Raw genomic sequence first — 14,895 nt, forward strand, 5'->3', positions numbered from 1 at the left:
CTCAGTGAGACACATTTAATCACTCACTTATACAGTCAGTCATGCACCTACTAAATCCTTCATCCAGACACTTATACATCCACTCATTCTTCAATATGTAAGACATATTTTAACTTTACAGAAGCATACAGTCACTGGATGTTGTCATCAGTGATGTCATCAGTGATGTCATTTGAGATGTCATCAGTGATGTCATCAGTGATGTCACTGACCATGTCACGAATGATGTAATATGTGACATCATCAGCAGTGGATTGCGGGTGCGCGATATATAGTTAGTGCAACTAACTATATATGGAATTTCAATGGTTTTGTGTGAGTAAAATAAGGTTTTCTAAATGCTAATTCCTAACTATATATGGTCTATAACCTATGGTTTTTTCAGTGAATTTTCAAGGTTTTGTAAATGCTAATTCCTAACTATATATGGTCTATAACCTATGGTTTTTTCTGTGAATTTCATTGGTTTTTTAACAGCTAATATCTGTAGCTGTAAAATGTATTCTTCTTTAAATCCAAAAATATATTTAATATGTTTATGAATAATTTTTTTTTAAAATATTTTTTTTTCTTCGTTCCCGCTTCGCGAATCGGGAAGCTTCCCGTTAGCTGACCTTGATGCCGCGAAATAGACCGCGAGCCGGTAAACGTTTCTTTACCGCAAGTGCCGCGTTAGAAAACAACATCGTGACGCCTCCCGTCCGCATGACGTTCCACGTTGTCGCGTGATACGTCATATGACGTGCTACGTTAGCGAACTGGTACGCGAAGCGAGTGCCAAAGCGCAGGTTTCTGGAAGCAAACCGGGAGGCCCTGCAAAGCGCTTAACTTAAACACAGCAAGTCATGTGACTTGGTAATAACACTTTTCATTGGTTCATTTCACTTTTGGTTTCCTAATGATGTAAGACTAGGTCATATAATCTAAAATGAACACTTTTGATTGGTTGAGAACTCTTGTTTTTCCCAAATGATGAAAATCCCTCCTTCTTTCCTCACTCTGACTTTCATCATTGTGAGAGAAAGACCCTTTGTGATCACTGAGCAATGGCTTCTTTAGTAGCTTCAGCTGGTGCTTCCCCACCACCTCCACCACATCCAAGGAAGAGTGGACCACCTGCTCAAGTTGTAATTCAACAAGAAGAAGAAGAAGAGGAACAGGAGGACGAGCACGAAGAGAGGCAGTTTTTGCCTGAGCAGCCCAAGACGTCTCACCGGAAAGAAAACTTCATTTGGCAATTTTTTAAAATTCCCAAAGGTCAGAAAAAAGTAAATGCAAGATACGTAACTTGCCTTATATGTCAAGATAGACTGTCTAGAGGGACCGACAAAAAATACAGTTTCGGAAACTACACAATGCATCGCCATATGACTAGGTGGCATCCTAACAACTACAGTGCTGCACAGTTTCGGAACGACCTAGATAATCTCCCTATTATGGCCAGAAGATCTGTTGTACCGGAAGTAACGGGACCAGAGGGCAGGGAGATGGTGCCAAATATACAAATGAGATTTGGTGAAGTAAAACACACCTGCGTATTTTGCGATGGATTCATTTCCTACGGAGAAAGAAGCATCACTCTGATCAACAGAGCTATTGACTATCATATGCAAGTTTGTCCGAAACGCCCAAAATAATAAATACTTCTTTTTTTTGTTTTGTTGCTCCTGTTGAGCCCTTTACAATGAATCGTTTTCATTGCCCCCTCCAAGAAAAACCCAAAAAAATATAAAACTGTTCCGAAAAATTCAAAAACAGTAAAAAAATGTTCAGAAAAATAAAAAAAAAAGTTCTTTTCAGAACTACCTCCCCGTTATTAAAAAATTGGTACAATATTTGGAACTGTGCCAACCTCTATTTCTCTTAGTTCGCTTCCTAGTTCGCTCGCTGGTACGCGAACTGGAAGCGAACCAAAAACAGTAAGTATAAGGGAAGGAAACACACACTTATGTTAAAAGAAAGACAGCTATAGGGGAGTAAACTAGAGATACTATTACCCATAATCCACTACTGATGATGTCACATATTACATCATTCATGACATGCTCAGTGACATCATCAGCAGAGGATTGCGGGTTTTTTGGCAACATGCCTTATCCACGGTTTAATAACGCTGCCTTTTGCTTTATATAAGTTTTCAAATTGTATGAAATATATACCAATAGGTCTTCATGAACCTTTAGGTAGTGCTTTTGTTCATGAGGTCTGGTCGCTTCCATACACATACAGATGTTTCAAAGATGATCAAGAAGTTTATCTGAATGGAGAGGAATGCACTGAGACGCCAGATCATTCACTAATGTGTAGGCACATACAGTTACACGATTCATGCAACAAACACCGACCAAATATGGCTTGCGTGTTGCAAGGCACGCCAGTTCCTGCTATCATCCCCACGTTCAAGTTGTTGGAAAATGGTAGTTATTTGATGCTCAATAATGAAGATTGTTCTGAGTTAATTAAAAGTATTCCTTTTATCGTAACAGTAAGTGAACGGGTTATTTGCTGCAGAAATGTTCTATTTCCTCCCACACATGAACATAGGGAGTTTTCAATCTGGCCACAAATACCAACCTTGGGACACGTTTCAACGGCATGACAAGAATAAGAGCTCTTTTGTCTCAGAGAGAGGTGGCCTTGAGTTCGGCCCGTGAAACTTTCGTACTTCACATAGCGAACACCCGTACACAGGTTTGCCTTTCAATTTCAGCAACATGTTTCCGACTATCTTTAACGCATCCTCCACAAAATCCCTGGCACACTTTTTTAAAGTTGTTACCAGTGGTCTCGTGACTTCATTTGAGAAAATCTTTGGAGTCATCCCTGCTCCCTTTCATTGTATTTTCTGCACTCTGGTTCGTGGATTGGCATTTTTACTTGCATTACCAGCGGACGCTCTTGTGCTTTTTTACATTTTTAAATATGGATGTCCCTCCTATGCAACCTCCGACCCTGCAGCTGCTGACACTGTTCCGCAATCGCATGCTAGAATATTATGGCACAATGCCGTTGGCGATATTAAGCACGGCATATGGATTATCTTTTCGGTTCTCCTACTTCACCTGTGTCCAGCCTGTATTTCACTGCCTGACCTGTGATTTCGATTGGGCCATTGATTTGTGTCTCTGCGGACCGGTTTCTCCTGACGTCGACTTTAATCAGCTGATGACTCCTATCATTACTCACGAGTTGATTTGTCCTGGCGAAAGGATTATGGCTGTGGCATTGATGCATGGACTACTTGGTCCCTGGAATTTACTGGCGGCAGCACAGTCTTTCTTGGAACACAGCTTTCTTGAAAACCCACCGAGCTGTCCTCTGATGGTGATAGAGGATCCGGTGCTGGGAGAGCACGTATGTTCTTTTCCGCTTTTAAATTGGATGGCTGAACTGTTTTCGGATGAAGACGGTGACTTCCTATTGGAGGCTGTTGCAGCCTATTTTGCATACACAGTTATGTCATAGACCTTTTTCATGTTTGATATGCTGAGTACTAGCATTTCATTGACAATTCATTGACTTATTTGTCAAGTTTTTATTATTTACCTTGCCTATTGGCTTAAGACTCGATAAAGTACTTGGCTGTTTTATTTTTCTTTAGCATTGAATTTTCCTAGTTTTTAATGCTTTACCTTGCGGACCGTCCACATATAAACTTGCAATCTGCTCTCATGAGATGGCACTTCTATTATCTTATTCAGTTCGTTTCCGGATCATGAGGAGGTGTCATCTAGGTCCTGGATATCTTTACACCGTGTTAAGTTAGCATGGGCTCATTACCGGTTTAAACGCCATTTTTCCTTTTTTGCAACTTCTGCACACAACACTTAGTTGTTGCTTTAGCTTTCCACCTAGTAGTTCATCGTGGTTTACATGAGAATAATATGTTATTGGTCTACTATCTGCTTTACTTGTTAAACTATATCTGTACAGCGAGTGCTAAAGTTTCAAGAACAACACGATACAGAATTGTTATGAGGTCTGATCTCCACGACTTCATACTCATAACATAAGTGCAACTTCTGCCAATTCTGGGCATGAGGTGGGTTTTATATTGCTTTGCCGAACACACATACACAACAGTTGATGCGGTTCACATGAAGAGAGAGCTGGTGTATGCTGATGTGATTCCTTCAAATCTAAGACACTAAAGTATGGACACGCCCTAAACCAACACAAAGAGACCTTCTTAGCAAATAATATAATATGTGTATTAGGGAGGGTGAGATATAAGCAGCCGCGGGCCGTGGAGGGAGTTACGATGGGGCAGGGAGGCGGGGAGGGGGAGAAGCAGGGTGGAGCCCTCTCTACCTTGCCCCTCCCCCTCCCCGCCTCCCTGCCCCACCGTAACTCCCTCCACGGCCCGCGGCTACTTATAAGTGTTGCTAACTCTTATTCATTTACAGCATGTTAACATACTGTCACCATTCGCTTTTTATGTACTAGTAACTATGCTGGTAATTTTGCTACTGATAATATGTGTACTTGTATTCTCCACCCTGCTTCTCCCCCTCCCCGCCTCCCTGCCTCACCGTAACTCCCTCCACGGCCCGCGGCTGCTTATAAGTGTTGCTAACTCTTATTCATTTACAGCATGTTAACATACTATCACCATTCACTTTTTATGTACTAGTAACTATGCTGGTAATTTTGCTACTGATAATATGTGTACTTTTATTATCTAAGGTACTACGCCTGAGAAGACGGCATTAGTAAATAAACATTTCAAATACACATCTGTTCTTCTTAACTCCATGTTCTGGTTTCTAAGAAATCTATAACGACCGACTGTTCATGAGTTCCACGTATCCTGAGGTACTATAAGTTCATATTCTGGATTGTCTAAACATTGAGAGTTTGTTATATCCAATGTGACACTGTACCTAGCTTGCTAAATAGTTTTTGATTACTAACGTGAGTTTTGGGACACCCTAATTCGCCGAGGTTCCAATCCTCTGTCCACAGTTCTGTGTGAGAACAGAAACCCTGCGACAGGGGCACCCCCGACCCTTGCTGGAGCTTCATCACACTTGCGATACAACTCCAGCAATGCGCCACCTTTACGGCACAGATACATCACGCATCTGTGCTGTTTTTGCCCCATGATGCGCCGCATTGTAAATGCAGCACACCATAGGTGACGGAACAGCGGCACAGAATGACTAACACATCCCTGGTGATGCGCCAGTCATCATAAATCTATCCCTATGCTTCTTATCTTGTTAGAGATGAACCGCCATATGTATCATCAAAGTTATTTGCATTTCCTAAATAGCGAACTTTAAGGAATAAATAGCGATTCTTTACCATTCCTAGTTTGCGATGAGCTATTTGCTAATTAGCCGAATGTAGCCCAATGAAGCCCAATGTAGCCCAATGTAGCCCAAAGATGGCCGCCAGACACACAAAAAAACAAATGTAGCCCAAATATCAGCCAGATGTAGCCCAACTATAGCCCAGTGACAGAATGACCAATCAGCTTCGCAAACCTCCGTTACCCGAAGCGGAGCGCTGTTACAGATATATATCTTTTTTTGAACGTTAATTTCTCAAAATCCACTGGAGCACATATATTGAGACCTAGCAAAGGCACATCGGGCTACCAGTCCCTAATATTTTGCCAAGTTTCGTGCAAATCCATTCAGCCGTTCAATTATTATTTTTATTATTTTTTTTTGCCCCGCGGGGCCCTTTTAAAACCTCCACATCAAACCTAGGGGGTCAGCGAGGATCTACTATGCCCCCTTATAGTTATTTCCCCCTTTGTTTTGACCTCCTCTTGTCTCTCGATCCTACCGAGAGACAAGATGGCGGCCGCTACGGACTGTTTGGAATGTTGACAGACGCCGGAGAACCAATCAGCTTCGCTTCACAAAGCTCCGTTGCGCGAAAAGTCCGCGAACCAGAGCGCTAACCGGTCCGCTGTTACAGATATATATCTTTTTTTAAACGTTAATTTCTCAAAATCCACTGGAGCACATATATTGAGACCTACAAAAGGCACATCGGGCTACCAGTCCCTACAATTTTGCCAAGTTTCGTGCAAATCCATTCAGCCGTTCGGGCTAAAAGTGAGGCCAACCGCCCTATGGAAAACTCAATGTTAAAAACACGTTTTGGGACCCCCCTTTTTTCTCGGCCCCCACTGGATGAACCCCCCCCAAATTTTCAAGGGCTGCTCAGAAACAAAATGTGCCATTTTCCTGAAAATTTCAGCCAATTCCGTCCACAAACGCCAAAGTTATTAGACATAGAATTTTCAAAAAACCCATAGAGAAAAAATCCTAACTATATATACCTACTGGCGACCGCCAGTAGGTAATATATATATATATATATATATATATATATATATATATATATATATATATATATATATATATATATATATATATATATATATATATATATATATATATATTCACTGAAAAAACCATAGGTTATAGACCATATATAGTTAGGAATTAGCATTTAAAAAACCTTATTTTACTCACACAAAACCATTGAAATTCCATATATAGTTAGTTGCACTAACTATATATCGCGCACCTGCAATCCACTGCTGATGATGTCACATATTACATCATTCATGACATGGTCAGTGACATCACTGATGACATCACTGATGACATCTCAAATGACATCACTGATGACATCACTGATGACATCTCATTTGACATCAATGACCACATCACTGATGATATCATTCATGTGACAATACAATGCATCTCCTCACATTTTAATATAACCTCTGTTTCACCCAGTGTTAAATACAGAATATAATTTTTGAAACCATTGACACACCAATACTAGTTACTACATACGCACTCACTGATTCCTACGTCTACACACACCTTCACTCATTCACCCATACTATCATTCATACATACAATCACTCATCTTTACAACACTATCATATGCACTCATACACCTATACAGACACTCACAGTCTGCCACTCATCCATGGAGTTACTCACACACCTAGTCAGTCCTGTAAAGAATCAATGACACTTCCATTTTCTTGTCTATACAGTTAAACATAGAGCACCTTACATTTTCAAACATATACTAACACATACTTACCTTGTTATACAATCATTGATACAAGTACACATTGGTCTGCACAGAGTCACACACCTCCCAGCCAGCCACACACACACTCAGTCTCCCATACAAATACTTGGACAATCAATCAGTAACCCATATAGTTAATCATATAGCTACTGATCAAAACATGCAGCAGTTTACAGAACAACAGACATAATGATGCACAAATTAAGACACTTTAGTCACTAACCCATGCACTCAGTGAGACACATTTAATCACTCACTCATGCATTCAGTCATGCACCTACTAAATCCTTTGTCCAGACACTTATACTTCCACTCATTCTTCAATATGTAAGACACATTTTAACTTTACAGAAACATACAGTCACTGGATGTTGTCATCAGTGATGTCATCAGTGATGTCATTTGAGATGTCATCAGTGATGTCATCAGTGATGTCACTGACCATGTCATGAATGATGTAATATGTGACATCATCAGCAGTGGATTGCAGGTGCGCGATATATAGTTAGTGCAACTAACTATATATGGAATTTCAATGGTTTTGTGTGAGTAAAATAAGGTTTTTTAAATGCTAATTCCTAACTATATATGGTCTATAACCTATGGTTTTTTCAGTGAATTTTCAAGGTTTTGTAAATGCTAATTCCTAACTATATATGGTCTATAACCTATGGTTTTTTCAGTGAATTTCAATGGTTTTTTAATAGCAAATATCATAAGCTGTCGAATGTCAAGTACGTGGTAAGTGAAAACATTTTCGTGTTTATGCACACTGATCTGCTTTGAATGGTGCCCCCCCCCCCTCATTTCTATTAGGAGTACTCTCTCTTTGCAGATAGTGAAAGGTAGTTAACGCAGGTCTTTGCCCCCATTGTAATCCGTCGTGCCTGCTTCTCTCTCCATTTGATTCATTGTCATCCAAGTATTTACTGTTTTAGAATTAGTTCTCTTTGGTTCATTCTCTATTTACAAACAAACACAGAGTCGCAATACTCTGTTTAGTCTTTGCAGATAACGAAAAATCGTGTAAAAAAAAAGAAAAGGAATCGAGCAAAATCAGTAGGCCACTAATGGGATCTCTTTTTGACCTCGCTAAAATAGAAACATTAGGAACAACCCCTCATGACAAATACAAAACTAGTGAGATGAACTGAACTCCACACAATGATGGCTGCAAAACAGCTCGGCTCCGCCACCCACCCCGCCCAAAATAACGATAAAGAACGGCTGCCATGATTGGTTGCGGAATGACCACGACGGAGCTACGAAATGGTGCTGCTCTCATGCTAACCCCAGCTTCAGTCTGAAACATCCAGAAACACTGTAGACTACCAATTCGATCAGTTCCGGTAGCGCCCCAATGTAACCCGGTAGAGAAGAACTAGCCCTCCCCTCTTTGACTGATGGTTCTTGTTGCCTGTCCCTTCTGTTGTCATTTAACAGAACTATTTAGCCTGCTGAAAGGGGTTGTGTTCCGACCGCTGGTTGGTGGAGACATTTTGACTATATTCTGTACCTGCGTTGTCGCGTAATGCGTCATATGACGCGCCGCGTTAGCGCATCCGGAAGTCATCCGGGGCGCGCAGCGCGTAACGTAAGCATAACAAGTCATGTGACTTGTTAATAAAACTTTTCATTGGTTCATTTTACTTTTCTTATTGTAATGATGAAAGGCTTGGTCATATGACCTAAAAATTACGCTTTTCATTACTTCCGAACATTATTTTTTCTTAAATATATGTTATAATGTTCCAGGCTAATGTACTTTCCCGGAAATTTTACAACTGTCCTGCAAGTAAAATATATTCTTTTTTCGAGAAAAAGAGCGTTTCTTCGTCCCATGACGGAGCCGTTGAGCAAAAGAGGGTCGACCTGCTGTCTTAGTCGCCGATACGCCTGAATATGAGATTCTTATCGATCACTTTATGTTGCAGGAATAGAAAACACAACAGCCCTTGACCATTTATCTTTACTGCGTTCCTTCGTATTATACCTTTTACCCTTCATGTAATTGGTCTGCTTTATTTCACTTGCCTTTTAATGATTCTAAAACAGTGACTATTATTAAAAACTTTACCAATGTATATACTACTACCATGTTTTCTTTTAAAAACCTTTATTGTGAAAATTTCATTATACAAATACGAGCCTATAACCACGTGGGCCGGCCACGGAGCAAACTGTAATCGTATATGATGAATAGACATTTACACTGTAGAGGAACGTAACGGGCGGGCCATTAGGTTGCAAGAACTAAGGTGTCTAACAGTTACGGAATCGGTGGACGTACATTTTATAATTAAAATACGACAGGGCCAGTTACAATAAAATTATCTAGATATACATTTGCGGGCAAGTACCATGGGTGACGTTAATTCGAACTTTCAACAGTACAGTAATCAATAACACATCAGAACTTAATATCAATAGGGATGTCGAAATATTCAATCAATTCTCGTCCCCGCCCGCCATGTGCTTCAAAACTGCATACGTATCTCGTGATTTCAAGGTTCTGCAACCAGTACACAACAAGGAGTTACGAGTCCCATTTATTCTGGCGCCATTTTGGGCGAGGACGGGCAGGTCCAGGATATAGTCAAAATGTCTCTACCAACCATCGACTATGATGATGTTCATATGCTGTATTTATTAGAGTAACACTCATCTGTCCACATGAAATTAATTTGCCACAATCTAAACATGTCATTTTAATCTTTCCAAAGTTCTTCTAAATATTTGGGACCGTTTCCCTTGCCTCTGAAGCTCTCAGTGCCACTTCTTTGATGAATGTACTAGCAGGTCAGGGGTTCTCCTCCAAATCTCTCTTTTATGCAGCACTATAATTAATTGGTGCCACCTCTCCATATGACGATGCATGGTATAGTTACCACAACTATATTTTTTTTCGGTTCCTCTGGAGAGTTCATCGTGGCAGATGAAGCGTGTAACGTACCGGGCATTTACCTTTTTTTGCATGTACAGGAAAGGAAAAAAAAATCGAGCGTCCGAGTTCTAAGGTGTCCCAGGGCCATTTTAGTGGACCAGGCCCAAATCCAAAGAACAGGCCGCCATTTTGAGAGTCCTGTTGCAGCCGCCTGTCGCTGTAGCATCAAGAGCAGCCGAAACTCAGCTGAATGGCAACTGAAACGGTAAAGGGGCGCCCCACTACAGCAGACGAGCCAGGCCCAAATCCAAAGAACAGCTATCTCACAGGCTAATGGGGCGACCCACGCCGAGTTTCAGCATTGTAGGATGACCACACAAGTACAGCAACTTGCTAGACATCACCTCGGTGCCATCCGGATCTCGGCGCCCCACTGCAGATGAAGTGCCTCTCAACTATGAAACCACCACGGTGACATCCGGATCTTGGCGCGTTGTGCTGCCTTCGGCCTATTCGCACATCGGTCCGCTACTGACGCCATCTCACAGGCTAATGGGGCGACCCACGCCGAGTTTCAGCATTGTAGGATGACCACACCAGTACAGCAACTTGCTAGACATCACCTCGGTGCCATCCGGATCTCGGCGCCCCACTGCAGATGAAGTGCCTCTCAACTATGAAACCACCACGGTGACATCCGGATCTTGGCGCGTTGTGCTGCCTTCGGCCTATTCGCACATCGGTCCGCTACTGACGCCATCTCACAGGCTAATGGGGTGACCCACGCCAAGTTTCAGCATTGTAGGATGACCACACCAACTTGCTAGACATCACCTCAGTGCCATCCGAATCTTGGCATCTCAACGCCTAGTGGTATCTTCCATACAAAAAATATTGTTACGCTGCCTTTGGCCCCATTCGCACATCAGTCCGCAACTTAGACATCACCTCGGTACCATCCGGATCTTGGCATCTCAGCGCCTTGTGGTGTCAGTCAGAAAATATTGTTGTGCTGCCTTCGGCCTATTCGCACATCGGTCCGCTACTGACGCCATCTCACAGGCCAACGGGGCGCCCCACGCCGACTTTCAGCATTGTAGGATGGCCACACCAGTGCGGCAACTTGCTACACACCACCTCGGTGCCATCCGGATCTTGGCATCTCAGCGCCTTGTGGTCTCTTCTACACCGGAAATATAGTAGAAAATATTGTTGCGCTGCCTTTGGCCCCATTCACACATCAGTCCGCTACTGACACCATCTCACAGGCCAACGGGGCGCCCCACGCCGACTTTCAACATTGTAGGATGGCCACAGAAGTGCGACAACTTACTAGACACCACCTCGGTGCCATCCGGATCTTGGCGCGTTGTGCTGCCTTCGGCCTATTCGCACATCGGTCCGCTACTGACGCAAACTCACAGGCCAACGGGGCGCCCCACGCCGACTTTCAGCATTGTAGGATGGCCACACCAGTGCGGCAACTTCCTACACACCACCTCGGTGCCATCCGGATCTTGGCGCGTAGTGAAACTGCAGCAGCTGCAAATAAGCTTCAGACAGTGTTACAACCGCTGCTCAGAACTCTCAACTATGACACCACCTCGATGCCATCCGGATCTTGGCGCGTTGTATTGCCTTCGGCCTATTCGCACATCGGTCCGCTACTGACGCCGCCTCACGTGCCAACGTATTTTCTCCGCATTTTATACCCTATGCCGCATAACAGGTCATGTGACTTGTTTATAAAACTTTTCATTGGTTCATTTTACTTTTGGTTTCCTAATGATGGAAGGCTTGATCATATGACCTAAAAACAACACTTTTCATTGGATGAAAACTTTTTTTTTCCCCCAAACGATGAAAGCCCCACCTTGTTTCTGGATGTTTCAGACTGAAGCTGGCGTCACCATGAGAGCACCACCATCTCGTAGCTCCGTCGTGGTCATTCCGCGAGCAATCATGGCAGCCGCTCCCCACCAGAAGCCTGCAGGAGTCGGGGCCCCCAAAACTTTTGATGAATTCTCAAGGCGGAGGGGACGCTTTCGAGAATGGGGTCCAAGACCTAGCAGACAAGCGTCCGATTTCCAAGGTGTCCCAGGGCCATTTCAGTGGACCAGTCCCAAAAAGGAAACAGCCTGCCGCCATTTTGAGAGTCCTGTGACAGCCGCCTATCGCTGCACCGCAAGAGTGGGCGCAACTCAGCTGAATGGCGGATTTTGACACAGTGGACCAAAAGCGGACGGAATGGCAACTGAAACGGTAAAGGGGCGCCCCACTACAACAGACGAGACTCCACCTGGAGAGGCCCGTTCACGCCGCCTCCCCCGGGGCGCTCCACGCCGTTATTCGGAGCAGCATTGTAGGATACCAAAACCAGTGCGGCAACTTACTGGACATCACCTTGGTGCCATCGTTCTGCTGCCTTGGAACTATTCGCACAACAGTTTGCTACTGATGACCCACCCCCCGCGACGCCCCACGCCGTTATTTGCTGGGTGGCAACTTACTAGACATCACTTTTGTGTCATCTAGATTTCGGCGCGTTCTGCTGCCTTGGAACTATTCGCACAACAGTTTGCTACTGATCACCCACCCCCCGCGACGCCCCACGCCGGAAATCTGGACGTTGTGCTGCGTTGGGACTATTCGCACAGCCGACCGCTACTTCGTTGTTTTTCTCTAAAAATGTTTATATGTTATTACTATTTTTGTTTTCTTGTATATATTTATAAATTATTAAAGTTTTATAATCTTACTACTTTGTCGGAGTGCTATATATTTTTAATGTGACACATAATTGTAAAAACTTTGATGTACAAAGAGTCATCCCTGGAATCTTCCGCTTCACGCTCGGTCCCCTCCCCAATCACAATACAGGATGGTTTTCAGATAATAGCAACGCTTCTGCTGTGACGGATCTCATCGAGTGTGGGCCTTGATCTACTATAACTCCTTTGAAGACGGGTGATTCTTTACAGCTGTGGCCATAAACTACATCTGCAGGGCTAGCTGATAGCCTAGGACCGGCCTGGACAATCGGACACAGAGGAAAAGGAGTGTCAGAGGGTGCGGTAGTGAATAGGGCGAAAGGGAGGTGTCGGGCGGGCACAGGGTGTGATTCTCAGGGAAGAACAGCGCAGATGGGGGGAGGTTTATTACCCATGCATAAAACAGAGAGCGGGGGTGACCACTGCCTGGGGGAGATGCTTGCGAGGGTGGGGAGCCATGCTAAGGATCGACAGCGTGCACAGAGTGGATCTGGTCAAGGCATCTAAAATGGCTGCCGTGCACGACAAAAGTGTGGCATTTGAAAAAAGACAAGATGGCGCACACAATGTTTTTCAACAATTCCTGATTTCCTTCGAATCGAACGTTAACAGACGTTGGGGCATATTACCAAAGTTAAGCGATATTTATCCCTAACGATGCATTGCAAAGATTTTTTTACCGTCAGAAATTATCGCAGATAAACCTTGCTATTATCAAGGTTTATCGCAAATACGATAAAAAACGAGCGCAATGCATTAATATCGCTGAAAACTCCGCGATATTCATGCATTACCGAGCTAATGCTCTTAGCCATGTTATCCACCTCCCATTGGATAACATGGCTAAGAACTGCTCAGGGCAGCTGTTACTTTTTGGAGATATTCGCGCTTATCTCGAATATTTCCAAAAGTTGATAATAGGAGATAGCGATGTTAGCGACTGTTTCCAGTCGCTAACATCTTGGCATGCCCACTTTGCATGTCATTAGTGATAAATATCACTCACATGCAAAGTGGGACCCAAGATGGTCGCTATCTCCTACTAGCCGTCGCTAACTGGTGTTAGCAACAGCTAGGTAATACACATATAATTTTATCTCCGCGAAGCGGAGCGCTGTTACAGATATATATCTTGTTTTTGAACGTTAATTTCTCAAAATGCACTGAAGCACATATATTGAGACATAGCAAAGGCACATCGGGCTACCAGTCCCTAATATTTTACCAAGTTTCGTGCAAATCCATTCAGCCGTTCGATTATTATTATTTTTTTTTTTTTTTGCCCCGCGGGGCCCTTTTAAAACCTCCACATCAAACCTAGGGGGTCAGCGAGGATCTACTATGCCCCCTTATGGTCATCAGCCGTTCGATTATTATTATTATTTTTTTTTTTGCCCCGCGGGGCCCTTTTAAAACCTCCACATCAAACCTAGGGGGTCAGCGAGGATCTACTATGCCCCCTTATGGTCATTTGCCCCTTCGCTTTGGCCTCCTCTTGTCTCTCGATCCTACCGAGAGACAAGATGGCGGCCGCTACGTACTGTTTGGAATGTTTACAGACACCGGAGAGCCAATCAGCTTCGCTTCGCAAAGCTCCGTAACGCGAAAAGTACGCGAAGCGGTGCGCTGTTACAGATATATATCTTTTTTTGAACGTTAATTTCTCAAAATCCACTGAAGCACATATATTGAGACCTAGCAAAGGCACATCGGGCTACCAGTCCCTACAATTTTGCCAAGTTTCGTGCAAATCCATTCAGCCGTTCGATTATTATTATTATTATTTTTTTTTGCCCCGCGGTGCCCTTTTAAAACCTCCACATCAAACCTAGGGGGTCAGCGAGGATCTACTATGCCCCCTTATAGTTATTTCCCCCTTTGTTTTGACCTCCTCTTGTCTCTCGATCCTACCGAGAGACAAGATGGCGGCCGCTACGGACTGTTTGGAATGTTGACAGACGCCGGAGAACCAATCAGCTTCGCTTCACAAAGCTCCGTTGCGCGAAAAGTCCGCGAACCAGAGCGCTAACCGGTCCGCTGTTACAGATATATATCTTTTTTTAAACGTTAATTTCTCAAAATCCACTGGAGCACATATATTGAGACCTACAAAAGGCACATCGGGCTACCAGTCCCTACAATTTTGCCAAGTTTCGTGCAAATCCA

Source organism: Lissotriton helveticus, chromosome 1_1 (assembly GCF_964261635.1).
Source record: "Lissotriton helveticus chromosome 1_1, aLisHel1.1, whole genome shotgun sequence".
Classification (NCBI taxonomy): Eukaryota; Metazoa; Chordata; class Amphibia; order Caudata; family Salamandridae; genus Lissotriton; species Lissotriton helveticus.